Genomic DNA, 15,286 nt, shown 5'->3' with positions numbered 1-15,286 from the left:
TCTTTTAACATCCCTATATTGCCATTCCATCTGCAAACACTGTCCTCCCCTACAATGGAAGCTGGGAAAGGGGTGCAGCATCAGAGTGTGGAATTTAGTCAATCAAATGGTGACCATTGAGAGCCCAAATGTGCTCGGTACTACACATCCCTTTGGGACGATAAGGATGGTAATGGCTTTGAGAATGAAATAATATGTTCTGACTTGAAGGACAAATTAGGGTAAAGCAAGGAGAAAAGAGAGGATGAAATATTCTCTCCTTTTACAGACTAAATTTAATTGTAGTTAATAGCAGCTGACTTTCCCCATGCCTTTGCTGTGGGAAGAGAGACCTTCCACCAAAATAGGGGCCAGGGTTACTGAAGATTTTAGGTAATCTGGTTTTTGACCATCAGGTAACTGAACTTCTTTATTTTTATTTAAAGTTTTTTTAATTGAGCAAAAGCGTTTCCTTTTTATAAACTATTAATAGATGCTAAATACAAGATGGATTTTAAAATGAAATCATGGGTGCGTAGTTGTAATCATAAAGATAAGCACACAAATCAGAAGCTGTACAATAGGGGTGCCTGGGGGGCTCAGTCCGTTAAGTGTCCGACTCTTGATTTCCACCCAGGTCATGATCTCGGGGTCGGGAGATCAAGCCCTGCATCAGGCTGCAGGCTCATCGTGGAATCTGCTTGAGGTTCTCTCTCTCCTGCTGCCCCTCCCCTCTCTCTCTAAAATAAATAAATAAAATCTTTAAAAAAAACAGCTATACAATATTGGGCGCCTGGGTGGCTCAGTCAGTTAAGCATCTGCCTCCCGCTCCGGGTCCTGGGATAGAGCCCTGCATCTGGCTCCCTGCTCAGCGGGGGTCTGCTTCTCCCTCTCCCTCTGCTCTCTCTTTCTCTCTCTCTCTCTCTCAAGTAAATAAATAAAATCTTTATTTTTTTTTAAAGCTATACAACATTAATGGCAAATCCAAATACAAGCGAAGATAATCCTCTGAATTCTCTGTTTCATCGAGCATCAAAAACCACCAATCTTTTAGTCCTTAAAAGTACATAATTCTGCATGCACATCTCTGCATGTGATTGGATCCCTGGATTTTATTTCATTTCTCGGGTGACATTCTCTGCACCTCTACCACTGGCTGTTGCTTTGGGGCTTGAACATCCTTCCAGGTGTCCATTGATAGTCTCTCCAAATCCCCACCAGCTAATTCCCTACCCATGTAGCCCGGAGAAACTTCGCACTCTGGGCTTCTAAACAGATTCTGACTCTCGCTCTCTAAGACTTTTTTTAGATATTAAAATTCATGCTTTCTCTATACCAGAAAAAAGGGAAAAAAATTTTGGCATGCATAACTAATGAGGTAACTAGTACTACTAAGCTGCTTTAGAAGATTAAACCATCAGTAATTATGAAAGTAAGTATAAATTAAAGGACAGTGTTTAGATTTCAGTGTAGTATTTTATATCCAGTATTCAGTATTGTTCTTTTTATCCAGTATTGTATTTTATCTAGAGCCATTACTGAACACCTATATTTGAAAGTCAGAGTAGAGTCATAGAAGGACCATGGCTTTTTATCAGATATAGACAAACAAGAAGAAAAACTATGGCATCAATAAGTGCTAAAAACTATGGCACTAAGAGTAGATGTGTACATGTTTATTTTAAATTCTTTTATTTAAATAACTCAGTAAAGATATTTTTAAAATGTGGTTCAAGTCTGAAGAATGATACAATATACAACCATGTATCCACAACTCATGTACGTATACTTTTTTTTTTTTTAAAGATTTTATTTATTTATTTGAGAGAGAGAATGAGATAGAGAGAGCATGAGACGGGGGAGGGTCAGAGGGAGAAGCAGACTCCCCGCTGAGCAGGGAGCCCGATGTGGGACTCGATCCTGGGACTCCAGGATCATGACCTGAGCTGAAGGCAGTCGCTTAACCAACTGAGCCACCCAGGCGCCCTCATGTACGTATACTTTTATAATCCTACTATAAAAATGATATAGTGAAGTTAAGAAAACTAAGTTTAAAAAAAATCAGAAGCAAGTAGAAATGAGAGATAATTCAAAAGTAATTTTTGCATCTGAAAATTTGGCACCAAAAAAGAAAAAAAACCCTTCACGGATATATCTTCTATATTTTTCTATTAAAAATTACAATGAAAAATTTGCAATGAAGAAATTATTTCATTGGAATTGTTACTTTATATATTTGTATATAATTTGCATATTGTATATATTATTTGAAATAATTTATATATTATTTGAAATAATTTCATTGGAAAAGTGCTTTAAATTTAAATCATGAATCCTGGGGTACCTGGCTGGCTGAAGTGGAGCATGGGACTCAATCTTGGTTGTAGATTTGAGCCGCACATTGGATGTAGAGATTACTTAAAAATAAAATCTTAAAAAAATAATCTGAATCCTAAGCAAATATATATTTTTTACAGATTTATTTATTTTTATTTTGGAGAGAGAGCCGCGTGAGCCCTTGTGGGGGGAGGGGCAGAGGGAGAGTACATCTCAAGCGGGATTCCCACTGAGTGTGAAGCCTTGACACGGGGCTTGAGATCATAACCTAAGCCAAGATTAAGAGTCAGACACTTAAGTGGCTGAGCCACCCAGGCACCCCTGAGCAAATAGTTTTTAAGAAATGAGAAAAAGTAAAATAAAGGAAAAGGAGCATTTCCAGTCATCTTTTTGGGCACTTTATGAGTATTTTTTTTTTTTCTGAAATGCATTTGAGACACTGCCCTTGTCTTGCCGATATGTTTTTCTATAAATGAAATGAAATCCACATTTTTGAGGAAGTTTTGGTTTTTACTGACTGGTACTGCTGGAGCCTGAAATAACTCCCAAATTAAATATGTACCAATCTGATCAGAAAGAATGCTTGACAACGAGCTTAGATATATACGTTAGAAATCTGAAGACCAGGGGTGCCTGGGTGGCTCAGTCGTTAAGCGTCTGCCTTCGGCTCAGGTCATGATCCCAGGGTCCTGGCATCGAGCCCCGTGTCGGGCTCCCTGCTCAGCGGGAAGCCTGCTTCTCCCTCTCCCACTCCCCCTGCTTGTGTTCCTGCTCTCGCTGTGTGTCTCTGTCTGTCAAATAAATAAATAAAATCTTAAAAAAAAAAAAGAAATCTGAAGACCATTACCTTGTCATGGTCATGGCTTAGGAAATCTCATCTGTTTCTGTAAGTCTGGAGGTCCTAGCTTATTGCAGTGTTGACAGATATTTATTTCTCTTGGTTGTTAGAATGGCCACACTTGGCCATTCCTGGAGACCTTTTGGGTTGTGACAATGGGCACACGGGTATTGCTCCTGGCATCTAGAAAGTAAAGGCCAGGGATGCTAGTACACATCCTACCATACACAGGGCAGGGCAGCCCCACAACAAAGAATTACCTGGCCCCAAATGTGAATAGTGCCGAGGCTGAGAAATTTTGATCTACACAAAAGAAGAACAAGGGTTTAAATTTATTTCCTAAAATGAATATATATGTGGACATTTCTTAGGTAGTTTTTCTTCTAATAATAATAGACTGATAGAATAAAAATTATTTTTAGAAGTTTGTCTTTACATCTAAGAAATACATTTTTGCATCATTTTCCCAGTGTATAGATCAGAGTTTTCTAGCATATGTTCTGTTTTTCGTATTTGCTTTGCAGCTGTGTCAAAAAATAGATGAAGCGGTGTGTTCAGACATGCTCCATTCATCCTGATCATAAATGAAATGTCTGCCAGAAAAGGATCATTTCATACCGTATTTGATTTTGGCAATCAGTCTTGCTGTTTTAGGAGTGCTCTTAGCATTTGAACAAATATCTTCCATATTTATGGGGAGGAAGGTTTATGAAGACATTGCCAATTAAATTCTATTTCAGTTCTTGGTGCCAACATATTTTAGGTACTTTTTGTATTATGAGTTTCATACTTGCTAAATTCCAAAAGAGGCTACATTTAGATATTAACCTTGAGGATTTCTGGAAAATTTTCCATAAAATATTTTCTACTACTGCTTTCTCCTTGAGGTTTTTTACTTACCCTGATCTAGTTCTCAACAGTCCTCTTGGTTTTTGTTTGTTTCTAAGTAGAATTGTTTCAAGTACTTTTTTGTAACTTGTTCATTTGAATGAGAATCCAAATAAGGTCTACCCATTATAGGTGATTGATATGCCTCTAAAGTTTCTTTTAATCTATAGGTTTCCTCATCTCTCTCTTTTTTCCTTATAATGTGTGTTTTTTGTTTTGTTTTTTTTTAAGAAACTGGGTCATTTATCCTGTAGAATTTCTACTCATTCTGGAGTTTGCTGATGCAATTCCATGGCAGGGCTTACCAAGTTTCTTTGTTCTTTGTATTTCCTGTAAATTGATAGTTGAATCAAGACATCATTTACTCTTAAAATTAAAATCAAGAGGGAAAAACCATTCTCCTGTTTTTTTGTTTGTTTGTTTTTTAGTTTTTTTTTTATTCATGTGACAAGAGAGAGAGATAGAGAGAGGGAGGGAGGGAATATGAGCAGGGGAGAGAGGCAGAGGGAGAGGGAGAAGCAGACTCCTCGCTGAGCCAGGAGCCTGATATGGGGCTTGATCCCAGGACCCTGAGATCATGCCCTGAGCTGAAGGCAGACGCTTAACCATCGGAGCCACCCAGGCGCTCCACCATTCTCCTGTTTTTGAAAAATCTTTTTGAAAGTTTATTTTTGCAGAGGGGTAATGACTTGACCCAAATTTCCAGAAACTGGTGAGACAATGAAAGTATATCATTATGTATTTCCTAATATTTATGGTCCTTAGAATTTTCTTCCGAAATACCAATGGTATGAGAGGTGGGGCAACTACTCTTTTAATATAGTCTTTTAGGTTACCACTGGGAATCAGTACAACAAGAGTTGACAAACGATAGCAAGGGCAGGGGCCCGTTTTTATAAAGCAAGTTCTACTGGGTCACGGCCATAGGCCCACATTATACACTGCCTGTGCTTGATTTTGCCTAGTAACAGCAGAGTCCAATAGCTGCCACAGAGATACAATGGCCCACAAGGCTAAAAGGATTTACTATGCAGCCTTTAAAAAAAAAAAAAAAAACCAACTTGCCAACCCTAGCAGTACAAGGTTAGGCCTTTTATTTTTTAAGTAGGCTCTATGCCCAATGTGGGGTTCAAACTCACGACCCAGAAATCAAGAGTGGCTGTGCTCCATTGACTGAGCCAGCCAGGCCCCCCAAGGTTAGCCCTTTAATTTAATTTAATTTAATTTTGTAAAGATTTTATTTATTTATTCTAGAAAGAAAGAGAGAGAGAGTCCGAGCAGGGGGAGGGGCAGAGAGGGAGAGGGAGAATCTCAAGCAGATTCCAGGCTGAGCGCTGAGCCCTTGTGGGGCTTGATCCCAGAACCCTGAGATCATGACCTGAGCTGAAATCAAGAGTTGGATGCTTAACTAACTGAGCCACCCAGACACCCCAAGTTTAGGCCTTAAAAAAAAAGTGATCTGTAGTCTGCTATAAACTGTGGATAAAATTTTTCCAAAAAACGTTAAGTGTCCTTTATTATCTGTCACAATACATAATTTAAAAGTATGATCACTGTTCGGCCATGATATATTTGTACTTTATCATCCTAAAGTTACTTTTATATCTCTTGACCTCTCAAATAGAGAAAGTTTACATATTAAAAAAATCAGTATAATAGAATCATTCACATTTACATAAAAGAATTCCTCTTCGGAAAGCCATGTGTATGCTCTCAGATGATATAGTCTATAGCCTTCAGACTGACTATAAATATTTTTATTAATCTTTTCTGTCTACCTTTACTGTCCTTAAATATTCCTTTAACATGAGCTGTGCAGTTATAGACTGTAAAACCAGGAATGTTAGAGGACTTAATTACAGTGTCTTTTTTGAGTAGTTTTTGGGTGGTGGAATAATGCTTTTAGGAACAGGATTTTCCAAATTGCATGAAACGGTCTCTTGCAGAAAAGAAACTGACTTATTTGTATGTCATTGTAACTGAATTATGTGCCATCCGTATATCATGGTAGGTCAGAATTGACACCATTGCCAAGAATGCAATTGTACCTTCTCTGTTCTCAGGTATCTATCGTTTAGAAATTGGTCACTGGTAGGAATTGTCTCAAAAACACTTGGGGGAGGTGTCCTATCAGATTATCCTTGCCACATGTTAAAAAGGGGAGGGGAAAGAGGCCGGAGACAAATAAAAAAAGCAACTGCCTGCTTAAAAATTGTGAACAGGCTTTATCTTCAGGAAAATCTGGATGTTGAAGTTTGGCACAAGGACCCGGATGGGGACATGCGTGTTACTCCAAGGGAAGCCTTTATTCTCTTCTGAAACAGCTTGTATGGTATCTGTTCTTTTCACCATGGTCAAGATTCTGCAATTACTTACGTATTAGGCAGGGTATTCCAACAGGCTCAGAGACCTCCCACAAGAAAACCTATTTCTTACTCCTGTCATTGTCCAATGGCGGGGCTGTGGGGTTGGCAGAGAAGAGTCTCCGCACAGTCTTACAGGGACCTCTGCCTGATCTTCCAGTCTAGCAGGGCCAACTACGGCCTCTGGGCTAAGCACAGTTTTTACATTTTTCTGATGTTTAAATGGTTTAAAAATAACAGAAGAATAATATCTTCTGACACATGAAGATTTTTTTTTAAAGATTTTATTTATTTGTTTGAGAGAGAGAGAGACAGAGCACAAGCTGGGGGAGCTGCAGGTAGAGGGAGAAGCAGGCTCCCCACTGAGCAGGGAGCCTAATGCGGGGCTCGATCCCAGGACCCCGGGATCATGACCTGAGCCGAAGGCAGACGCTTAACCGACTGAGCCACCCCCAGGCGTCCCGTGACACATGAAAATTATATGCAACTCAAGTTTCTGTGTCCATCATTCATGGTTTGATTGGCACATAGCCATGCCCATTTGTTTACCTATGGTCTGTGGCTGCTTTCATTCTCTGATGGCAGGTTGAGTGTTTATGACTGAGACCATGTGGCCTGCAACGTCTAAATATGTTCTGTCTGCCCTTTATAGAAGAAGTTTGGCAACTCCTCGTGTAAAGACTTGATCATCTTCTGGGGTCTCATAGTATCCCCACTGGAGAGAGAAGAGAGAGTGAACCTGGTGGATCTTGCTAGAGGTTTCAGGGCAAAGATAGCACGTGACTCTGCCTATGCAATTGGCCCCAACACAAATGTGTCCCCTGTCCCCGCCAGGGAGGCTGGTAAATGAGGTCTAGCAAAGTGCTGTAGAAGAGAGAACACAGATTTACTGGACAACAGTCAATGTCTGCCATTTTATATGAAAAATGTTTTTTTTTTTTTTTTTTATAGACTGATTCTCGAACCCTGGCCTCAACTCTTGACTTCACCTGATTTTAAGTTTTTATAAATGCTTGAGTTCTTTCCTTTCCCCTGTCTACACTGTCATTATTTCAGCTCGTCACACTTCATTTCCTCAATGCACATAGTCACAAAATGAAAGACAGATTGTTTGGTTTTGTTTTTAGATTTTTTTTCTTTTTTCTTCTTTCTTTTTTTTAGATCAAGATGAGCAATGTGATGCAAACAGCAGGGGTGTCCAATAATTGAGTTGGGTTTGACAGGCTCATTTGTGTATTTACTGAACTAGTCATGCAATAGGTGTTTGAAATATCGATCAAAGCAAAGTTTTATTTTTCTGGATCCTGTCGTCTTTCTTTTTGGTCTGATTGCACCTGCTGATGTTTGTGAATTATTGTCAAATGGGCACCTTCCCAAAGGGTAATGTTTCATTGGAGTATAAATTTCATGTGAGAGTAGAAGGTCCTATAAATCCAAAGACTATGATCAGCCAGATTTTTCTTTTAAGACAGAAGAAAGAGACAACACGAATACAGCCATCAGAGTTTTATATTTCTTTTTCTTTTTTTAATTATAAAAGATTTTATTTATTTATTTGACAGAGAGACACAGCGAGAGAGGGAACACAAGTAAGGGGAGTGGGAGAGGGAGAAGCAGGCTTCCTGCCGAGCAGGGAGCCCGATGTGGGGCTCGATCCCAGGACCCTGGGATCATGACCTGAGCCGAAGGCAGATGCCCAACGACTGAGCCACCCAGGCACCCCAGAGTTTTATATTTCTAAAGGGAGAGCTTTCATAATAAAACCCAAGAGGATACTTAATTTTTGGGGGTTCCTGGGAATTTTCTGACATCAGAAATAACTTTTTAAAAGCTGGCAACAAGAGAAATTACAATGATTTATCAGTTACACCAAAGGTGGTGTACAGACTTGGTGTTTAATTTATTATATTCTGGAGATTTATCTTTTTTGGATTCAAATTGGAGCAGGACTGACTCAGATCTTGTCCAGGTGGGTCACTTTTGTGCGGTCAACACTGGGTCTGTAAGAGTTCTTGGAGGGCTTTGAAAAAAATCACAGTTGCATGAAGGTTGGGAGGCGGAGGTGTGTGTGGGTTAGCAACTCAATTTTGCCTAGCTACAGACCTTTGGGCATGACCATTACTTTTTGAAATCTTGTGAGTATTTTGCACGTAGAGTCCATCTCAATTTGGGCCAGCCACCGCATTTTAAGTGTTCCATTGCCACGTGTGGCTGGTGGCTCCAGTATCGGACAGTTCTAGAGGGCCCACTCTGGTTCTCCTCTAGGTGCTCCGCTTTACATGCTTCAGGGAATATGCAGGTCCAACGGGCTGTGTCCTCCTTAGCCTATACCCACTGCCTCGTTCACCAGGCACCAGCAAACTGGTCCACTATGTTTATAGATAAAAGTTTTCTGGGGAACACAGCCACAGTCATTCATTTATATATTCTCTGTGACTGTTTGCATTCGATGCAGAGTTCAGTAGCTGTGGCAGAGAGTATGGCCTGTAAAGCCTAAAGTATTGGCTCAAAAAATAGGCTCTTTACAGGACAAATTGACCAGCTTCTGTTTTAGACCATGTTTTGGATATCTGGGACCTTAGAATTCCTTGCCCTAACAGTCCTGAGCCTGCTTCCAGGCTCTGAAGGGTAGGGCTCCACTGAGGAATGGTCAGATGTGGCTGATGGCAAAGAGAAGGACAGAGGTGAGGTGTGTGGGCTCAAGTGTGAGCCTGAGCATGAGTGGGGAGGATAGATGGAATGCAGCCCCTGTGAGTGCTGTCTCCTTGACACTACATTGTGGGGTGGGACTCTGAGGAGTCTGCAAGTTATGAATTTGAAACTGTCTTGCATGTTGTTATCAGAGTACATTTGTCAAATTAGGATAAAACACGTACTTGATTTAACAGATTATTAGCTCAGTTTGGAACTTTTACATCCGTAGACGTGTAGTACGGGGGGCTCCATTCCTGCTCTTGCCCACACTGGCCAATGTTGAGGATGAGCCTGCATAGAATGGAGAAGGCACTCCTGTGCATGGGGAGGTGGTTCTTGGCTGAACCACCCTTTAATCTGACCTTGCCTGCCTTTTAATGTAACCGTGTCCCGAGATAATAAAGCAGGGAAAACAGTGGGTTGGGATTCTTCCTCACTAAAGAACTGTGTCTGTGACCTGCCCTGAGGTTCATTAAGCCCATAAATTTCTTGTCAAGGGGGAAGAGAACCCAAGGGTTGAGAAGTGCCAGTAGGTCTTTTGTTAACTGCCAGATATTTATTACATCTTCACCCGGAGCAGTAGTAATTGACACGGCCTACTCAGTTTCTCCTCCCAATCTTGTCTCCTTGCTCACACACCAATCTTTCCTTTCCCCGGGTTCTCAGCTCCATCCCATAGAGTATGTCCAGATACAGTCACCATGGGTGGATTGCTACGGAGTTGCCTGGACAGAAATACAGTTCCAGTACCTTCTGATCCAGCCAGAGATGCCATCATTGTTCTTTTCCCCTTGGGCTTTGCAAACAGATGTTTTGACAGCTCTCGATTGCTGCTTGTGATTCATTTCCTTGGAATTACTGAACCCTGGACCCCACGGGGGTACTGAAAAGAAGGCTTCACAGTCTGATTGCTGCTCTGTTAAAAGAGAAGTCTTGTTCACATTGCATCAAAATGAGGTGACCTGTCCTCCTTTTTCTAAAAGCTGACTCTGCATTCACTTGACTGAAATGAAGAGTTTCAATCCCCCACCATCTTCGGATCTGTGAAGGTTACATTTCTCTGCCTCTTAGCAGACAAAATGCCTAGGCAGTAGAAAAACACTTGTAGGATTATTCAGTTCCTAGCATCATTTCTTCACCAATGGTCCAGGGTACAGTGACCTGCTACGGAGCCACTGTGAAGTCCAAGGTGAGCCCTTTATTTTCCCCGGGCTTTTTGGTGTTCACTTCCTTCAAACTGGAGGAAGACTGGCTATGAGGTTATTTTTAAGGACATATTTTTCACATTCTCTAATAATGCTGCTAAACCACTTAGAGTCATTGGAAAAAGCCATATTTTTCTTTGCATGATTCTTGATTTCTGTTCTTTTTTTTCCTGATAAGAAATAGTGCAGACAAAAGGAGATGCATATTGCATGAGATTCCTGAGTCAGTTTAGAATTTTTTTCTTCTGATCACATTTTAGTATAATCTTTCCTGGACACCTTAAAATTAAGGTCTCACTTTCCATTAATGTGATGGCCATAGAGTACCATTACATCTGCCAACAGATGGGGTTCTTACAATTTTAAAAGGAGGAGATGAAAAATTGAGAAACCAGATTTCTGTCACCCTAAGTCTGTGATTTATTTTTTTTATTTTTATTTTTTTTTTAAAGATTTTATTTATTTATTTGACAGAGAGACAGTGAGAGAGGGAACACAAGCAGGGGGAGTGGGAGAGGGAGAAGCAGGCTTCCCGCAGAGCAGGGAGCCTGATGCGGGACTTGATCCCAGGACTCTGGGATCATGACCTGAGCTGAAGGCAGATGCTTAACGACTGAGCCACCCAGGTGCCCCCTAAGTCTGTGATTTAAAACTAGAAGTGTTGGCAACTCATAAGTCTAGGAGAAAAGTTTTTGGTCTAAAGGACTAGCAGTTAGTGCCAACTGGACTCTTAAGGGGATTTGCAGAGGAGGTAAAATTTGATTTTTTCTGCCTCACTCTTTCTTTCCCCACTTCCTTATCTCTAGAGCAGGGATTTTCAACCTCAGCACTAGTGACATTTAGGGCAGGATTGCTCTTTGTCGTAGCGGCTCTCCTGTGTATGGTAGGCTGTTTAGCAGCATCCCTGGCTTCTACCTACTAGATGTCAGTAGGATCCTCTCCCAGTTAATGACAACCAAAAATGTCTCAAGAACTTGTTAGATGTGCCCTGGGGAAGAGGAGCAAAATCCTTCCTGGTTGAGAACTTCTTCTCTAATGGCTTCCAGTCACCGGGGTACTCCACGCTACCTTCTGGAGTTCTGAACTCATCACACTGGCGACCCATCCCCCAGTGCCCTCCTATGGAATACCCATGCTCCATAATCCTTGCTCTTTCCCTGCTAAGCCATGACCCACATGGAAAAGGGTGTGATTTGTCACCTGTTTAAAGTGGTTCACACTGTTACATGAATGTGTCATGGGCTGAACTCAGACCAACATACTGCATTTTATTTTATTTTTTTTAAAGATTTTATTTATTTGAGAGATAGCAACAGAGATCACGAGAGAGGAGCACAAGCTGGGAGGAGAGGGAGAAGCAGGCTCCCCGCTGAGCAGGGAGCCTGATGCGGGGCTTGAACCCAGGACTCTGAGATCATGACCTGAGCCCAAGGCAGACACTTAACCACCTGGGTGGTTAAGTGTATATATTTGTATATATATTTGTATACAAAATACACCCAGGTGCCCCTATTGTATTTTTTAAAAATATTTGTTTATTTATTTATTTATTTATTTTTAAAGATTTTATTTATTTGACAGAGAGAGACACAGGGAGAGGGAACACAAGCAGGGGGGAGTGGGAGAGGGAGAAGCAGGCTCCCCGCCGAGCAGGGAGCCTGATGCGGGGCTCGATCCCAGGACCCTGGCATCATGACCTGAGCCGAAGGCAGACACTTAACGACTGAGCCACCCAGGCGCCCCAAAACGATTTATTAATTTTTTTTTAAAGATATTATTTATTTATTTATTTGACAGAGAGAGAGCACAAGTAGGCAGAGTGGCAGGCAGAGGGAAAGGGAGAAGCAGGCTCTCCGCCGAGCAGGGAGCCCAATGCAGGGCTCGATCCCAGGACTCTGGGATCATGACCTGAGCCGAAGGCAGCTGCTTAACCAACTGAGCCACCCAGGCGCCCCAAGATTTATTAATTTGAGAGAGAGCAAGTGAGCGCGAAATGGGGGAGGAGCAGAGGGAGAGAACTCAAGCAGACAACCCCCCCCCAAGCCTGGAGCCCACCCTGGGGCTGGAGATCACCTGGGAGATCATGACCTGAGCTGAAATTACGAGCCAGAGGCTCAACTGACTGAGCTCCGCAGGCACCCCTGAACATACTGCATTTTAGAAGAGGAGCTTGTTAAATGAAATGTCTGATCACTAAAAAAATAAGAGATCATTTATAGCGTTACTGTTTGTCACTTAGTCTTTTTTTGAGATTTAACAGGAATTTTCTCCAATAGGTAAGGTTATGGAAGAGGAAATTGAGACATCAGGGAGATTATGTAACTTGAACAAGATCACACAGCTTGCTATAACCAAACAGGAATGCCATTCTGGTCTCTTGGATTGTAGCCTGGTGTTCAAGGTATTGTGAAATGCCGAGAGAGTCCTTTTAGTTGCTCCCCAACTGCCCCAAGTGAGCACTAATACTCTTCCTTCTCTACCTCCCACCTGTCACAGAAAGACATCGTCTTTTATACTATGTATTCTTCTGCGTAAATCACAAAAACAGTGAAATTCTAAGAAACTGAGATGTGTCAGTTTCAGGTTTATTACAGTTCGGTGGTGGTAATACAAAGTATAATCATTCCAGCTGCTGACACTCAGTAATTTTCATTATAGGCCTCTCTTTCCAGTTTCAAGCTTCACATTCTGCAAATAAAAGCAAGAACAAGCTCCTCGTACTCTTCTTATAGGAGATCATGACATTCACCGTCAGATATGCTCTTGTCATAGCACTTTTCACAAGAGGTACTGTGATGTTAGTCCTTGTAGAGTCTAGTTGACTAACCTAGTAACAGATTTCTTGGATTGTGAGGGAAATATGAATGGATTCTGTTACATATTAGCCACCTTCCAAAATCCAGGAGAAGTTGTTAAGGGTCATGTCTATTTTCTGTTTAACAGCTGTAAAATTACTATTAAAAATTTACTCATTTTATAATTATACTGTAGCAAACTTGGAAACAATGTAAACCAGCAAATAATAGAGCAAATTACCCATAATTCCACTGCTCAGTCATAATCACTGGTGACATTTTGGTGTCTGTCCTCTTAGTCTTTTAAGTCATATGCATATATTAAGAAAACAAACACGTCATAGTGGTCATAGCATGTTCATGCATACAAGATATAAGCATTTTCTAGAATCTTTATGTGTTTGACTTTGATGACTGCATGTGCAGTTTTATGTCCCATCACATGATGTTCTAGGTATTTGAATATATTCTTCTGTTCAAAATTTTGAACATAATAGACATGAATGGCATAAAGGGCATTTCGAGGGGCATAGTGTAGGTCCCTTGCGGTGTTAAATTTTGTCAGGAAAATATGGGGAAGGTAGAGGGAAGCATGGGTACCTGGATTTTGGTTTTTGTGAAAGGCACAGGTCCAACAAGGTCCCATAGAGAAAAGGTGGTGGTAACTTCACTTGTATTTAGTAGGGCAGCAGAGCCTGACTGGGGAAGTGTGGAAAGAGTTGGCTGACAGTTAAATAGGAGGAAGGATAACCCAAAAAAATGAGCTCCTGTTTCCTGGGGTCATTGCTGGGCATCGGTGCTTTGGAGCAGCAGCTGGATGGACAAGTGAGGGGAAAAGCGATGTGCTTCCTATTTAATGATGCTTTCTGGGGCCAGAAGCACCACCCCAACACACATTTACTGACTGTTTTCTCTGTTTAGTGGACCTCCAGGGAAAGTGGGATGCATTTGAAAGTGTCAGCTTAGTAACTGGAAATGTACTGAGAGAGAAAGACCATTGGGCAGTTTTTACAGAGACTTAAGACATCCAAATCATTCCCTTGAAAACTTTCCTAGATTATCAGAAGACAAAAAAAGGTATTACTGAGTTATTTAACGGTGGTTAAAATGCATATGTTAATTTTAGGACCCAAAAACCCCCACACTAGTCAAGTTGCATTTTGCAGTTCTGTGTATAATGAATATCAATATGCTGATCCCCTTGTGTAATCTGCTCATTTTGTAGGACTTAGTTTAGAAAATAATTTTTATTGGGCAGAGTACCCATATTTAAGCTTATTTTGTGTTAGTCTTTTTATTATTATATATATGAATTCTATCCTTCTGCTCAAAATTTTAAATATAGTAGGTACAAAAGGCGTAAAAGGATTTTTTTTTTTTTTTTGGTGTGCTAAAGGTCCCTTGTGATATTATTCTGGGAGGAAGGTTTGCTTAGTGACTTAATTTTCAGGAACACACTGTGATACCAACTGGAAGCTGTTTGTCCATGGAGCGAATTATAATTGGGCATTTACCCATGTCCTCTGCCATCCCTAAATGAGGTTTGAGAGTTGTTTTTCTTAACATTTTCATTTGGCAATGATTATTTTCACAGCAAAATAGACTAATGTGATCACCAAACATATCTCAACTTCTGATGAGTAGTTTATAACATCTTAGGAATTCTTAAGGTACTTTTCTTGAGAATACCATACGTGAGTACTTCACTATAAAATCAGATTTCCAGGTTTGACCAGATGTTTCTTTGGCAGGATTCACTGCTGATGCACACTGGAAAGGGAATATATCTTTGGGGAGATTGTGGGGGCATATTATAGAATTAATTTCGTAGAAGAAAGCGTAATATATGGGGCACCTGGGTGGCTCATTTGGTTAAGTGTCTGCCTTTGGCTCAGTCATAATCTCAGGGTCCTGGGATCGAGCCCTGCATAGGGTTCCCTGCTCAGCAGGGAGCCTGCTTCTCCCTCTCTCACTCCCCCTGCTTGTGCTCTCTCTCTCTCTGTCAAATAAATAAAATCTTTTTTAAAAAGTTAAAAAAAAAAAGAAAAGAAACATAATATAGAAATTGAGTACCCTAGAGAAAGAAAATTAAGATTTCACTAAAGTGTAGTGAAAATTAAAATTCACTGAAATTAATTTAGTGTCCTTATGCTGTCAAAGTTTTACTTTGGCATAGAACTGCTATTA

The 15,286-nt window shown here is 40.7% G+C and overlaps 1 protein-coding gene and 1 pseudogene across 10 annotated transcripts in view; one reads left to right on the top strand and one right to left on the bottom strand.

Moving 5' to 3' along the window:
* The window catches only part of FRMPD4 (FERM and PDZ domain containing 4), an 829,477-nt gene that overhangs the window by 378,706 nt on the left and 435,485 nt on the right, over positions 1-15,286 (top strand). The gene's annotated exons all lie outside the window — the stretch shown is intronic.
* LOC144380573 (DNA-directed RNA polymerases I, II, and III subunit RPABC4 pseudogene) lies at positions 1,002-1,345 on the bottom strand (annotated as a pseudogene).

Source organism: Halichoerus grypus, chromosome X, assembly GCF_964656455.1.
Source record: "Halichoerus grypus chromosome X, mHalGry1.hap1.1, whole genome shotgun sequence".
NCBI classification, from domain to species: Eukaryota; Metazoa; Chordata; class Mammalia; order Carnivora; family Phocidae; genus Halichoerus; species Halichoerus grypus.
This window is presented reverse-complemented; position numbering and strand designations above follow the sequence as displayed.